The sequence below is a fragment of the Orycteropus afer genome, unplaced genomic scaffold (assembly GCF_000298275.1).
Source record: "Orycteropus afer afer isolate SDZICR_OR568_19922 unplaced genomic scaffold, OryAfe1.0 scaffold00003, whole genome shotgun sequence".
Classification (NCBI taxonomy): domain Eukaryota; kingdom Metazoa; phylum Chordata; class Mammalia; order Tubulidentata; family Orycteropodidae; genus Orycteropus; species Orycteropus afer.
The window spans coordinates 13,929,170-13,942,345 of record NW_006921590.1 but is presented as its reverse complement, the minus strand read 5'-3'; positions in this window follow the sequence as shown (position 1 = coordinate 13,942,345).

The following is a 13,176-nucleotide window of genomic DNA, read 5'->3' as shown; positions in this document are numbered from 1 at the left end:
GCTGGATCTGAAAATAATTGACAGTGAGGGAGACAATGTACTTTTGATGTCACCAAGGGAGAAAACAAGCTCAAAGAAAAAATAAAAATATATAAAATCCTTTCCCTTGGCTCCTGAAATAGGAAAGATATGTCCAAATAATTGTCTGCTATCCAGGGGAGTAGAAGGTCATGGCGGAAAAATAAAGTAGGAACAAGATATCCATAGGTACCTGACGCTCAGTTAATTTGTGGGAAGAAATTCTCATTCTGGCTTCCTGGAAATCAAAACACACGCACACACACAATTTCTCCTATGACCACCCCCTCAAACTATGTTGTTGTTATTGCTATGTGCTATCCAGTTGGATCTGACTCATAGTGACCCCTCTCTGGGTTTTGGAGGTGATTATCACTACGGAAGCAGATTGCCCAACCTTCCTTCCAAGGAGTGGCTGGTGGGTTTGAACCACCAGTATCTGGATGCAAATACTGTAGCCAGCTGTTGTTTACCAAGATCTGGTAGAATCCCCTAATGTTTTGGAGTTATCACAGAAGAAGAATGTATTAGGGAATTTCATTGCTGTGAAATCTATGTATGCATCTATTTATCTATCTATGTACTCAGCATGTACGCATCTATCCATGCATTTATCCATGTATCTATGTATCTAGCTACCTACTTACCTACCTACCTTCTTATCTTCTATCTTTCAATCTATCATCTATATAAGCACTTTCTGATGAAGATCAAAGACTACCACTTTCAGTACAGATTACACTTCAACATAAAGTAAACAAAAATACTCATAATTGGACTAATAAGAAACATCATGATAAGTAGAGAAAATATTGAAGTTTTAAAGAATTTCTTATTACTTGGATCCATAATGAATGCCCATGGAAATAGCAGTCAAGAAATAAATGACATTGCAATGGGAAAATCTACCAAAAACAAAACAAACAAAAATAACAACCTCTTCAAAATGTTAAAAAGCAAAGATGTCATTGTGAGGACTGAGGTGTGCTTGACCCAAGTTGTGGCACTTTCAACCACCTTATATACATGTGAGAGTTGGACAATGAATAAAGAAGACTGAAGATGAATTGATGCATATGAATTGTGGTGTTAGAGAAGAATACTGAATACACCATGGACTCCCAGAAGAATGAACAAATCTGTCTTGAAAAAAGTACACCCAGAGTGTTACTTAGAAGCAAGAATGGTGAGATTTTGACTCATGAACTTTGGACATGTTACCAGGAGGGACCAGTCCCTGGAGAAGGACATGATGCTTGGTAAAGTAGAGGGTCAGTGAAAATGAGGAAGACCCTCAATGAAATGAACTGACATAGTGGCTGCAACAATGGGCTCAAACATAGCAATGATTCTTATTTATTTATTTATTTATTTTAAGAGCTTGTTTTACCTTCAACATAACACGTATATTTAGTTTCATCCCCATTCGCCATGTCCAACCCTCCCCTCCCCTCCTCCTCTCCCTACCCTGCCATGCTCCCTCTGTACCCCTCATATTTATGCACTCTTGTTTGTCCTGCATTTCCTCAGTTTGAATGTTGGTCCTCTGGTGTTCCATAGTCTATTGCTCTAAGGGATGTATTACCATAGAGTATGTGGGTGCGTCATCCTGGGTTGAGTGGTCAGTGTGTACATCTTGTTAACTATTGGGCTGAGAGCTCACCCCTGGGGATGAGTTTTATTCTAGGTGCAGAATGTATTCCAGGGCCATAGTATTGGGAGTCTCACCAGATTTCATCTGACCAGCAATTCTTGTCATTATTGAGTTTTTGGATTATGTTTCACATTTTCCCTCCCATTCTATCCAGGATCTCCAGATTTGATCCTTTCCTGAGTGTTTGGCATTGGTAGCCAGGCACCATATAGTTCTTCTGGTCTCGAGAGCCATCATGTCCTAGGGCTGATTGCTTCCAAATGTCCTTGTCTTTTTTTTCTTCTTTTGAGTTCTTCTTTGCTTCCGACCTAGGAGACCGTTAGCTGTATCTTAGATGGCCGCTTGAAAGCTTTTAAGACCCCAGTTGCTACTTGCCAATGTAGGATGTGGAGCAATGCTTTTATGTATTTTGTTGTGCCAATTGAGTCTGATGTACCCCAGTACTATGGTCCTGAGATGGTAGATTTATTGGATCTCTCTCCCATAGTGTCTGGTTGTCTGTGAGGGATTACTCTGTGTCTGTCTTCTATTGTTTCTGTAAGGACTGCAGGTGTTTTGTATCACTGGTATCTGTACAAGATTAGTCTCAGCTGAATCTATCCTTGGTCTAGAGTATACTTCTGTTCACTGACCCCTGTCTGATCATCTCAGGTGTCAAACATAGGAATGATTCTGAGGATGGCACAGGAGCAGACAGCATTTCTTACTGTTGTAAATAGGATCATTATGAATCAAAACCAACTTGATAGCACCTAAAATCAATGACAACAACAATCCATCCACCTCTCTATCCTTCCTTGCCTATTTCTGTGTTACAAATTACCACAAATATAGCAGCTTAAAGCAATAAAAATTTATTATTTCACAGTTCCATGGGTAGGAGTCCAGGCTCAGTTAGCTAGGTCATTTCCTCATGGTCCCACCAGGATGAAATCAAGATGTCAGCTAACGTGATCTCTTCTGAGGTTCAGAAGGTTCTCTTCTAAGTTCACTAGTTGTTGGCACATTTCATAACCATATGTTTGTACAGCTGAGGTCTTTGTGTTCTTGCTAGCTCTAGACTAGGGGACCTTCTTAATATTAGAGGTCATCCTTAGGACCTTTTTCTGTATGACCCTCTCCTCTCCTAACATGACAGTTTATTTCTTCAAGACTGTCAATAGAACATCTGCTATGGCTTCTTGTCTTTGTGAATGGCCCACCTATTAACTCAGGCCCACTCAGGATAGTCTCCTTTTTCATTAACTTACTATCCACTAAATGTTGTTGTAGTTATGTGCCATCGAGTCATCTCTGACTCATGGTGACCCCTCCTTGGGTTTCTGAGTCAGTATCACTATGGAAATAGATTGCCCAATCTTCCTTCCAAGAAGTGGCTGGTGGGTTTGAACCACCAACTTTCTGGTTAGCAGTCAAGTGCCTTAGGTACTACGTCACCAGACTAAATAGAAACCTTGTTCTTGTAGTTAGTTGTGGTCAAGTCAGTTCTGACTGATGACAACTCTGTGTTACAGAGGAGAACATCCTGCTCCGTAGGGTTTTCTTGGCTGTAATGCTGATGGAAGCAGATCCACAGGACTTTTCTTTCATAGTACAACCGGTGGGTTCAAACCACTAACCTTAGATTAGCTCTTGAAGGCAAACTGTTTCTGCCAATTAGGGACCTGGGAACTTAATTAAATTCCTTCCTCTTTGCCACCTTGTTGTGGTAATTCATCATAATCATGGTGTGATGTTTCATCTTATTCACAGGCTCTGCCACTATTAACAGAAAAGAGATAGTAAAACGTGTGTGCACAAGCAGTGGAAATCTTGGGAATCATCTCAGAATTCTGCATCCCACACTATTTCTTTATTAAGCTAAAAGTCACATAAATTAATATTTTAAAGTGTACAATTCAGTGGCATTTAGTACATTCACTGTGTTGTGTAACCATCACCTCTCTAGTTACAAAATATTTTCAACATCTCAAAGGGAAACTTGTACCCATTATGGTGTCAATTCCTTTTAGCCTCTGGCACCTGCTAATTTGGTTTCTGTTTGTATTGATCTACCTAATCTGAATATTTTATTGAAACAAACTATGTGAACTTTTGAGACTGGTTTCTGTCACTTAGCATAACATTTTTGAGGTTCAACTGTGTACCATGTATAAGTACTTCATTTCTTTTTATAACTGAGTAATACTTCATTAATATATGTACCACATTTTATTATCTGTTGACAAATATTTGTATTGTTTCCAGATTTTGCTGATTGTGAATTGTGCTGCTATAATATTCCTCTATAAGATTTTGTTTGAACAACTGTTAACAATTATTTTGGCTAAATACTTAGTAGGAGAATTGGTGAATCATGTGGTAATTCTATGGCTAGCTTTTTAAGGAAGCAACTAACTCTTTTCCACAGTGGCTACACCATTTTAAGTTCTTACCAGCAAAGTACAAAAGTTCCAATATCTTCATATCTTTGTCAACATTTGTAATTATCTGAATTTGTGATTCTAGACATCCTAGTGGATGTGAAGTGGTATATCATTGTAGTTTTGATTTGTATTTCCCTGATGACTAATGATGTTGAACATCTTTCCATGTGTGTATTGGCCATTTATATATATTCTTCAGAGAAATACCTACTCAAGACTTTGACCGTGTTAAAAAAAAATGGTCTTTTTGTTGTTAAGTTGTAAGATTTATGTATACATTCAGTATACAAGATTTTTCTTAGATATGTTATTTGGATATGCTTTCTCTTATTTTGTACATTTTCTTTTCACTTTCTTGATAGTGTCCTTTGATGCATAACATTTTAAATTTTTATAAAGTCTGATTTATTTATTTTTCTTTTGCTTCTTGTGCTTTTGGTGCTATATCTAAAAATCCACTGCCATTATTGAAGGGCCCCAAATATTTATCTCTATGTTCTCTGCAAAGAGTTTTATACTTTTAATTTTACATTGAGGCTTTTGATTCAATTTGAATGAATTTTTGTATATGGTATGAGGTAGGAGTCTAACTTCATTCCTTTGCATGTGGGTATACAGTTGTCCCAGCACAATTTGTTGAAATGACTGTATTTTCCCTTCTGAAAAGAGCTGGCACCCCCATTGAAAACCAACTCATTATAGATATATGAATTTATTTCTGGATTCTCCACTCTTCGCCCTGATCTATATATCTAACGGTATGCAGTGCCACAGCGTTTTGATTATTGTAATTTTGTGTAGTAAAACCTGTGCAAGCCAGAATTTAAGTAAAGTGGAACCACTCAAAGAAGAAAAATTCTAATATTTTCCACTAAAATGAGCCATAGAAAAATTATTAGACTGTACTCTGTCAAAGAAAGAAAACTTGTGAAATCCAGAAAAGCAAGGTAATCCCATTGAGTTCTGGCTCTCACAGGTTTCACTTAGTAAGTTTTAAAGTTGGGAATTGGGAAGCCTCCAATTTTATACTTCCTTTTTCAAGACTTTCTTGGCTATTCAAGGTTCCATATCATTCAATATGAATTCTCAAAAAAAAAAAAAAAAAGCAAACCAAACTGACTGCCATTGAGTTGATTCTGACTCACAGCAACCCCCATAGGATTTCCAACACTGTAAATCTTTACGGAAGCAGACCGCCTCATCTTTCTCCAATGGAGCAGCTGATGGGTTCATACTGCTGACCTTTTGGTTAGCAGCCCAGTGCCTTAACCACAGCATCACCAGAGCTCCTTATGTGAATTCTTGGATCTGCATTTCTAAATCTCTATTAAATTCTATTGAGATTTTGATACTTATAATATTGAATCTGGTTATTGGTTTGGGTAAGTACTCTCATCTTAACAATATTAACTCTCCCAAGCCATGAACATGGAATGCCTTTCCATTTATGTAGGCCTTCTTTATTTCGACAATGTCTTGCAGTTTTTACTGTACTTGGTTAAGTTTATTATTTTATTATTTTTGATTTTTTATAAATGGAATTGTTTTCTTAATTTCTTTTTCAGATTGTCCACTCTATTACATAGAAACACAACTGATTATTTTCATGTTGATCTTCTATCCTGCAACTTTACTGAATTTGTTTATTTATTCTAATAATTTATTTTTTTGTGGATTTTTATGGACTTTCTAAATATATATAGGATCATGGCATAATTGAATAGAAATATTTTACTTCTTCCTCTCCAATTTGGATAATTTTTGTTTCTTTTATGTGGCTGATTGATCTGTCCAGAATGTCCAGTACAATGTTGAATACAAATGATGATGAAAATGAGTATCCTTGTCTTGTTTCTGACATTAGACAGGAAGCTCTTAGTCCCTCACCACTGAGTATATTGACTGTGGGATATATTTATTTATTTTTATAGATCCCTATAAGTTTTCTCCTATTCTTAGTTTGTTGAGTATTTGCTTTTTTAAAAAAAAAAAAAAATCCTGAGAGTATATTGCATTTTGTCAAATGCTTTTTCTGCATTTATTGAAATGATCATTTTCCATCCTTCATTCTGTCAATGTGATGTGCCACATTGATTGATTTTCTTATGTAGTAACACCCTTCCATATTGTTGTAGTTAAAGTTGTGTGTGAGATTAACTGGACCATGGTTTTGAGTTGCTTGGCAGCTGGCTGTAGGTATTCCCCTTGAAGAGACTGGATGGGGTATAATTAATTCCATGGTGTAATCTACTGTGAGCACTTTATTAGTTGCCTTTGGGGTACAGCTTGATTCCTGTATATGTGGAGAAGCTTTGAGAAGGGTGTCTAGCTTTTTGGCACATTTTGGATCCTGCATTTGGCTGTGTCTCCATCTCCAGTTCCTGGACTTGAACCAGTGCCCTGCCATGTTGCCTGCTAATCTTTGGATTGTGCCATTTTACTGCTATTCTTGGGTTCATCAGCCTCAGCAGCCTTTAGCTGTACGAGTCAGAAGAAGCCTCCAGCTCCACTGTGCCTGAAACAAGAGGCAGATTTGAAACCCAAGGTTGAGAGACCTTCACCCAATTCCTACACCTGGCACTCTGAATTCAAACTCTAGTCTCTTAAACTGTAAAAGAATAAATTCCTGGTTAATAAAGCCATCCGTATGTGATATTTGTTATAGCAGCATTAGAGAACCAAGACATATACCCAGTATAAACCCACTTGTTCATTGTGTATAATCCACTTCATGTACAACTAAATCCACCAGCATCTCCTTGGAGGAAGATTGGGCAATCTACTTCTGTAGTGATACCACCTCGGAAACCCAAGGAGGGGTCGCTATGAGTTGGATCCGACTTGATGGCAGTGAGTTTGTTTTTTACTATTTAGTTGAGGAGTTTGTATCTACATTCATAAAGGATATTTACTGGCCTATAGTTTTTTTTTTTTTTAATTTTTATCTGGCTTTGGTTTCAGGGTAAGGATAGACTTATAGGATGAATTTATAAGTATGACCTCCTATTCTATTTTTTTGGGAATAATTTGAGAATTAAATAAGTTCAATTTTTATTTAAATTAAAGAATTCATCAATAAAACCATCTGGTGCTGATCTTTTCTTTGTAGGTAAGGAAGTTTTTGATTTCCAAAGTTTTGTATATCTATTTATCTCCAGTCATAGACTTCCAGTTCACATAGCTGGAATGTACCTAAGGAATTATTTCCTTTCTTTATCTGGTCAAAGCACTCACATTCTGAAGCTACTGTGGAAAAGCCAACACTTTTTTCTTTAACAGGAAGACCATACTGTAGTGAACTAAGAGCTAACAGTTCATGAATTTGCTGTGGCTTGATGATTTGATACAACTCTAGGTACCTGCAGACCATCCCCACTTCTAGTTGCAAATCCATATTGTTCTGAGTTTACTGGCTTTTCTGTGGCTGTCTCAGGAAAATCTTCCAATTGAGAGTATCCTGTCTTGGACAGTTTGGATTTCAGTTTGTTGTTGTTGTTAGGTACCAATGATCTGGCTCTGACACACAGTGACCCGATGTACTACAGAAGAAAACACAGCCTGGTCCTACACCATCCTCACAATCCTTGCTGTGCTTGAGCCCCTCATTGCAGTCACTGTGTCAATCCATCTTGTTGAGGGTCTTACCCTTTTTCACTGACCCTCTACTCTCCCAAGAATGTTATCCTTCAGGAATAGGAAGATGGCATCTTACCTGTAGTCCACACATTAATTCCTTCTAGCATGTTGTTGTTTTTGTTATTTGCCGTGAAGTCAGCCCTGACTCATAGTGACTCCTCCTTGGGTTTCCAAGGTGGTGTCACTATGGAAGTAGATTGCCCAACCTTCCTTCTGAGGAGTGACTGGTGGGTTTGAACTGCCAGCCTTCTAGTTAGCAGTCAAGTACCTTAGGCTTGAAAAACTAGATGCAGCTGTTCAAAGCGGGGATTCTGGTGCTCTGAGCAGCTCATTAAGTCTTTGAAAGCCAAACTCAGGGAAGTATGAGTAGAAAAGAGGGAGAGGCAGTATAACCAACTGGAAAGAATAAAAAATAAGGGAACCTGCCCCAAGGAGTGCTGACTGGCCAGTAAGAAAGGGCATCAGAGCACTCCCTGGGGCAGTGGAGAGAACACATCAGAGGACCTGTGGCCACTCCATGGATCTACCTTCAGCTCCCACTTTTATAGATAAACTTGGGATCACAGGGAAGGGAGGGAGCAGAGACCACTCTAGCTCCAGGTGCTGCTGAATTGGGAGCAGAGAGGGAAGCTTACAGCAAATGGGCAGGCCCTGGGTCAATCTCATGGTGTGGGTAAGGACAGATATTCCAGGACAGCATTTTGGCATGGAGGGCCCTGGAGTATGGGTTTTTTGTGGCTGTCTGAGTCTTGTGGAAAGTGGTGGCCCCATAACCATTGGGGTCTTTTACGAACTTGAGCAGCAGGCCCATGAGTAACAGTATAATGTCATCATTAGCAGCCTACTCAAAGCCCTGGCAATGGCTATTGATACCTTGGAGATTTGTATTTCTCTTTTCTTCTTCCTTTCCCCACCTCTCCCCTGCCTCATCCAATAGAAAAACCAGATTTAGTCACCACAATGCCTTCTGGCTTGAATCCTAAACCCCATTCAAGATGAACAGAGACCTGCATCCACATTCCACACAGTGATTCCATCATCACAAAGAAAACTGCAGAGCAATGCAGCACACCTGAATTAGTAACTAAAAAAATAAAATATACCAGCTCCACCTTTGCAAAAATATTAAATTATAAAATCAAGACAAAACAAATCAGTACATAACTAACAGTTAAAAACAACTTCAAAATGTCTGGGAAAAAAACAAGCAATCTGAAATCAAACAAAAACAAAAACAAACAAACAAAAAAGCAGGATAAGACAGCAGAAAAATCCCAAATGAAATTCTCATAAAACATGGAGGAAGAGGAGGCAATAGAATTATCCAAGAAGGAATTTAGAATATATGTTTATAGAACCCTAGAAGAGCTCAAGGAAACCTCAAACAGAATCAAGAAGAACACAGACAGGATCCTGGAAGAACTCAGGAAAACTATTCAAGAACAAAATAACAAGATTAATACACAACCAGAACTCATACAAAAACTGCAGTTAGAAATCCAGAAGATGAATATTAAAATTACAGAATTATACAACACAGTGGAAGCAGAAAAGAATATGCTAAAACTGGCTTAAAACACATTTCCCAACTAGAAGATAAATCCCTGGACACCAGCCTGTATGAAGAAAAATCAGAATGAAGATTTAAGAGAAATTAAGAGAACCTGAGTTCTACAGGACAACATGAAAAGAAACAACATGCACCTCACTGAAATTTCAGAACAAGAAGAGGTGACAAAAAAAAAAAAAACAAAACACTGAGAAAATTGCAGGAGACTTACTAACAGAAAATTTCCCCCATCATGAAGGAAGAAAAGATATTTTTCCAAGAAGCTCAAAGAACCCCATACAGAGTAGATCCCAAGAGAAAAACCCTGAGGCATATCATAATCAAACTCTCTAAAACCAAAGACATACAATCTTGCAAGCTGCCCAGGGCAAAAGAAATATTACTTGTAACAATCAAACAGTTAGGCTTAGTTCTGATTACTCAGCAGAAACCATACAGGCAAGAAGGCAATGGGATGGCATATATAAAACACTGAAGGAAAATAACTTCCAACCAAGAATCCTATATCCAGCCAAACTGTCCATCAAATAAGAGGACAATATCAAGACATTCTCAGACAAAAAGAAATTAAGGGATTTTGTGAAAACGAGACCAACCCTACAAGAAATGCTAATGGAAGTTCTTCCAAGAGAGAACTCACAATAGAGAACAACAAAATCAGAACACATGGCATCAACACTAAAACCAAATCAGAAATAGATGCTCAAAATAAGACCATAAAACATTGTATACTAAAAAAAGCAAGGATGTCAATCTGCACATGTCAACAATTAACCAAATATAGGGAGTAAAAGTTCTAGGTACAAAACTTTGAAATGGAGAGGAAAATAAGACAATGTCCTCATAGAAAAGACAGCTCCAAAAACAGAGAAGTCATTTCAAAGTAACCACAGAGAAAATTAACAATCCCCCTAAGCAAACTCAGAAAGAAGGAAAACATGGGTTTAGTAAGTACAAAACAAACAATAAAGAACAAAAGAGAGAAAATACTTGACAACAAAATGAACACAGCACAGAAAAGTATATGGACCAAGAAAACTCCAACAACACACAAAAAAACACAATAGAATGACAGCAATCAATGCACACCTATCACTAATCACACTCAGTGTGAATGGATTAAGTGCATGAATCAAGGGAAAGAGAGTGGCAGACTGGATGAAAAAAGAAGTCCCATTGATATGCTGTCTACAAGAGACTCACCTTAGACACAAAGATAAAACAAATGAAGGGTTAAGGGGTGGAAAATAATATACCAAGGCAACAGTAACCAAAAAGAGCAGAAGTGGCAATATTAATTTCTGATAAAATAGACTTTAATGTAAAAAACAACATAAGACACAAAGAAGGTCACTATATGATGCTGAAAGGGTTAATTGACCAAGAAGACATTACCATAATAAATATCTATGCACCCGATGAAACTGCTCCAAAATACGTGAAGCAAATATTAATTGAATTGAAAGTGAAAATGGCAAGTCTACAATAGTAGTAGGAGACTTTAACACACCACTTTCAAGGAGGGACAGATCAACTAGAAAAAAACTCAGTAAAGGTACACAAGAGCTCAAGAATACAATCAACCAACTTGACCTCAAAGACACAGACAGAGCACTCCACCTAACAAAAGCATAATTTGCATTCTTCTCCAGTGCACACAGATAATTCTCCAGGACAGATCATATGTTAGGCCATAAAACAAGCCTCAATAAATTAAAAAACACTGAAACACTACAAAGCATCTTCTTGGACCACAATGCTATAAAATCAGAAATTAATAATAGGAAGATCAAGGAAAAAAACATTAAACATGGAAGTTGAACAATACACTGTTGACAAACTACTGGGTAACAGAAGAAATAAACAATGAAATAAAAAATTTCTAGAAACAAATGAGAATGAAGATATATCTTACCAAAACCTATGGGACACAGTGAGAGCAGTACTCAGAGATCAGTTTATAGCAATAAATGCATACATCAGAAAAGAGGAAAGACACAAAATCAACACTTAACAACCCCAACAATTAGAAAAAGAACAACAAAAGAATTCTAGAGTAGAAATAACTGAAACAGAAAACAAAACAAAAAAATAGAGAAAACCAACAAAACAAGGAGCGGGTTCTTCAAAAAGAGTAACAAAATTGACAAACCATTGGCAAATCTAATGAAGAAAAGACAGAAGATGCAAATTACTAGAATAGTAAATGAATAGGGCGTCATCACAACAGAACCAACTGAAATAAAAAAGATACTGACAGAATATTATGAAAAACTGTACTCCAACAGATTTGAGAACCTACAAGAGATGGACAAGTTTCTGGAATCACAAGACCTACTTAACTATTCCATTCAGACATAGAATACTTGGACAGACCCATAACACAGGAGGAAATTAAACAAGTCATAAAAAAACTTCCCACAAGAAAAAGTTCTGGCCCTGATGGCTTCACTGGAGAATTTCACCAAATATTCAGGGAAGAGATGATATCTATACTACTCAAGCTATTCCAGAACATAGAAAAATATGGAATACTCCCAAACTTATTTTATGAAGCAAGCATAACACTAATACCAAAACCAGGGAAAGACAGCACTAAAAGGGAAAACTACAGACCAATATACCTCATGAACATAGATGCAGAAATCTTCAACAAAATCCTAGCCAACAGAATCCAACAACATATAAAAAAAAATAATACATCCTGACCAAGTGCGATTCACACCTGGTATACAAGGATGATTCAACATCAGAAAAACAATCAATGTAATCCATCACATAAACAAAAGAAAAGAACCACATGATTCTATCAATCAATGTGGAAAAGGCATTTGATAAAATACAACACCAGTTCCTGTTCAGAACTTTTATCAAAATATGGATAGAAGGGAAATTATTCAACATAATAAAGGGCATATATGCAAGAGTAAGCCCCAGGGATACAGGTGAGGAGACAACTCAGAGACACCCAAAGCAGCAGGCCAGAAGAGCAGGAGAAAGGGGATTAAAAGCCAGGAATCCAGACAGAGGAACAGTCAGCCACAGGGACCCAGGTGGGGGTGATATGAGCCAATGCAAAGCCAATGGCTAATATTATTATTAATGGAGAAAGACTCAAAGCATTCCCCTTACAAACGGAAACTGGACAGGGATGACCTCTATCACCACTCCTATTTAACACTGTATTGGAAGTCCTAGCCAGGGCAATAAGGCAAGAAACAGAAATAAAAGGCATTCAAATTGGCAAAGAGGAAGTAAAGCTATCTCTATTTGTAGGTGACATGATCTTATACTTAGAAAACCCAAGAGACTCACCAAAAAGCTACTGGACCTAATAGAGAGTTTCAGCAAAGTAGCAGGATACAAGTTCAACATACAAAAATCAGTTGGATTCCTCTATACCAATAATGAGACCTCTGAAAAAGAAATAAGGGAAACAATACCACTTATAATAGCTAGTAAAAAGATAAAATATCTAGAAATAAATCATACCAGAGACACAAAAGACCTATACAAAGAAAACTATAAAACACTACTATAGGAGACAACAAAGGATCTACATTAATTGAAGAATCTACTTTGTTCAGAGAATGGAAGACTGAATATTGTGAAAATGTCAATACTACTTAAAGCAATTTACAAATTTAATGCAATCCTGATTCATATACTAACAATTTTTTTTAAGGACATGGAAAGACTAACTACTAACTTCATATGGAAAGGAAAGAGACCTTGGATAAGCAGAGCACTACTGAAGAAGAACAACAAAGTGGGAGGTCTCACACTCCTGGATCTTAAAACCTATTATACAGCCACATTAGTCAAATACTGTATTGGTACAATGATAGACAGGTAGACCAATGGAACAGAAT